Source organism: Podarcis pityusensis (genome assembly GCF_964106645.2).
Source record: "Podarcis pityusensis genome assembly, chromosome: 10".
Taxonomy (NCBI): domain Eukaryota; kingdom Metazoa; phylum Chordata; class Lepidosauria; order Squamata; family Lacertidae; genus Podarcis; species Podarcis pityusensis.
Window position 1 is genome coordinate 37,566,158 of NC_138035.1, and position 3,985 is coordinate 37,570,142.

Genomic DNA, 3,985 nt, shown 5'->3' on the forward strand with positions numbered 1-3,985 from the left:
TTGGAAGCCGTGATGGATGTTTGGGTTCCAAAGAATGTTCGCAAATCGGAACAATCACTTCTGGGTTTGCAACATTCGGGAGCCAAAACATTCGACTGGCAAGGTGTTCGACTTCCAAGGTACGACTGTACTAGGTTTCTCAGTGAGAGCAAGTGTGGTGTATTGGTCAGTGTGTTGGACTAAGGCCTGGGAGATGGAGGTTTCAGTCCCCACTGAGTCATGAAGCTCAGTGGATGGCCTGAGCCAGTCACTGCCTCTCAGTAGAACCTACCTCACAGAGTTGTTGTGAGGATAAAATGGGGACAGGGAGAACCACATGTGCCACCCTGAATTCCTTGGAAAATAAAGGTAAGGACAATAAAAACATATACATAAATGAAGACTAAAGCATTTCATAAGCACGTAGGGCAGCCTTTCCCAACCTGGTGCCCTCTAGCTGTTTTGGACTACAACTTCCTATCAGCCCTGGCCAGCATGGTTGTACTGAATGGGACTGATGGGAATTGCAATCCAAACATCTGAAACACATCATGTTAGGGGAACATCATATGAAGCTGGCTCATACTGGATTGGACCATTGGTTCCATCTAGCTCACCACTGCCAACAAAGGCTGACAGTGCTGTCCACAGTTTCAGGCAGAGGACACCCTCTGTCGCCCTTCCTGGGGATGTTGGAGAATTCCAACATGGACTCTTCTGCATGCAAAGTAGATGCTCTACCACGGAGCTGCAGCAATTCTCCAAAGATTGGTGAATGGTGATATAGGACCTAATTATCAACCTCAGCACTGAGGTGCCTTGTAAATGTGGATCTTGGAGTATAATATCACTTGTTCTTAGCTATGAGAGGGAGTATGCCAAAGGTCAATAGGCAGTGGTTCTCTAATCAGTCATAGAGATATGGCAATGTTGCCTCCTTGCATGGTGTTCTCTTTTTTAACTCGAGCCCACAGCAAACCAAGTGGTGACCTTGAAAAATGTCAGGTAGGGAGTCAGTCTGTGTGCTACAAAGGGAACTGCAACAGCTACACTAGCCGAGGAGACCTTCACGCAGATGATACCCAACCAGCAATTCCCTGGGAGCTTCTAGACTGTTGCTTTTTGGGTGGGATTCAATCACAAACCAGCAAATTCCGGTTGCACAGTTATAGTTGACTGGGAGCTCTTGTAGATCTAATTGGAAAGCGATGGAGAAATGCACTGGAAAATGTGGGGGAACATTTGCTTGATGCAATTGTTGTCTAGCTCTAGCCTCCCCATAAACAAGAATGAATGCTCATTAAATAGCCTACATTATCTAATCTCCCTGGAAACGTATCTGGATGACTGTTCAATAAACAGATCATCTGGAAGCAGCCCTTGCTGAAGCTTCTGAGTCAGCCATGCTCAGTGGATGGAGAAACTATGAAACCTGTGCTTGCAGATTATAGGTGTTTCCCCTCCCATCCACTGTGTCATGAGAATCCCAAGATGACTTGTTGGAAGGACTGGTCAAAGGGTGAAGAGTCGAAGAGTCTGGAGAGTACTAAGCTTGATGCTGGGGAGGGGCCAACTAACCTGGCAGAAGTCCCCTCCATGCAGATGCTGGATGTCTCTTCAGAAGATGGAGAGCTACATAAACCAGTCCCTGCCTTGCCTCCTGCAAGAGGGCTGTCCCCGGCAACTGGGGAGGTGGACAAATAGTTGGCTGGGCAGACCCACCTTCTGTCTCTAAGGACACACCTGGGACTGGATGGTTGAGGGTGCTTCCATCACTGCCCTGCATCCACCACTCTGCCTAATGTTAGGGATGGCACTGCTTCTATTGTAAGTCAGTTGCTCCAGTGCGTAAACATAAACTGTGACGTGTGCACACAAAAGCTATATAGCATTCTAGCCTTACATAGAAGATCCTAAGGCACTAAGTGCATAGCTTGGAAGTTTCAATGGTGTCTATTAAATTCTGTCCCCAGCCAAGAGCCACATTATTCTAATGTCCGGATTTGAAGGTAGGATAGGAAGAAAAAATAAATGAAAATTAAGAATAGAAGACAAAAAGAAATCTGCTGGTCATAGCTGAAAATGGAACTTTACTCAATAGCCTTTTCCTTAACTTTTCCACTGTAAGGGATTTATAATTACCATGTCTTGTTATGATATCCTGTAATCCAGACATGATTGTTAAAATTACAGCATCCTTTGCAATTTTGTACATTAAAGTAGGAAACAGCTAGCATTATCTTCTTGGAAACCTCAAACAATATAATTTTAGGGACTAGCAACTTTGTTGCAGTGCCAGCAGCTTTAAAACCGCAAGGTCACGGAGGTCAAAATTAAATTCACTTATGCAGTATTTTGAATCTAAAAATCAATTTTAAACTCCATCGTCATCATGATTATCATCCGTACTTGATCTACATTTTTTCTTTGGCCATCAAGATTATCCATATAATCCATCAAGCCCAATGTTTTAATGTTCATACCAAAGGGTTTTGAAGTGAATCTGTAAGCGGGCATATACTGAAATGTTACATCAGGGATGGGGAACATGTGGTCCTCCAGATGTTGCTGGATTCCACCTCCCATCATCCCTGCTCATTGCTCATGTTGGTTGCGTCTGCTAGGAATTGGATTCCAACAACATCTGGAGGGTCACAGGCTCCCATGACACCACCCCTGTGTTACACTGAAGTAGCTTATTCATGTAAGTATTTATATTTTTTCTCATAGCATGGATTCTCTTATTGTTCTTATTGAGTGCTTAAATTATTATTTGATAAGAGTAATGTTAGTTGAAGTTATGGAATATGTTTATTTAAGTAAATGTATATATTACCAAAACACCAACATACATATGGCTGTATTGTTTTTTAGGAAGGACAGTTAAGTAAACCAAGTGTATACTTCCTGAAAAGGTTAATCTCTCATTTTTTTGCTCTTTTTATTTACTTATTTAACAATAAAAAATAAGAAAACATTAAAACAACCCAAGCCTTAGCAGCATCTCTTACAGTACATCACACATATAAGGTCACAAAAAGCAGAGAGATAAAAATTATTATGCCTCTTTCTCTTTTTATCCCAAGATGAAAAAGGTTTATCTTTAAAGTTTTCTTTTTAATTATTTGGAAATTCAAAATGCAGAATAGTTCCTGTTACAGTAAGAGCAGAGACAACATACCACAAAACGAAGTTAAATTTCCATTAGTATTTATTTTTTATTGTGAAACGTAAGTTTTCACATTTTCAAGATACAAACATAGACCCATTGGGTTAATGCAATTTATTATTATCAAAATAAGAACAATGTTAACATCCAGATTAATGATGTATTAACGCCACAAAGTCAATACCATGGCCCTCATTATCTCTCTGTCTCTCTCTCCATACCTGCACATATATGCAAACCACATTGTGGAGAATTCAGATTTAAAAATGCATTGACACTGATTTCAACTGACTAATATATCCTTCTCCAACCTGGTGCTTCCCATAGGTTGTTCACCACAACTCCCAGCATGGCCAAGTTATGATGGGAATTATAAGGTAAAGGTAAAGGTACCCCTGCCCGTACGGGCCAGTCGTGTCCGACTCTAGGGTTGTGCGCCCATCTCACTTAAGAGGCCGGGGGCCAGCGCTGTCCGGAGACACTTCCGGGTCACGTGGCCAGCGTGATGAAGCTGCTCTGGCGAGCCAGCACCAGCGCAGCACACGGAAACGCCGTTTACCTTCCCTCTATAAAGCGGTACCTATTTATCTACTTGCACTTAGGGGTGCTTTTGAACTGCTAGGTGGGCAGGAGCTGGGACCGAAAGACGGGAGCTCACCCCGCCACGGGGATTCGAACTGCCAACCATGCGATCGGCAAGCCCTAGGCACTGAGGTTTTACCCACAGCGCCACCCGCGTCCCTGTGATGGGAATTATAGCCCAACAATATATTTATTTATTAACATTGATATGCCACCCTTCTTTGCTAAGGTGCTCAGTAGAATTTTTTTTTTAAA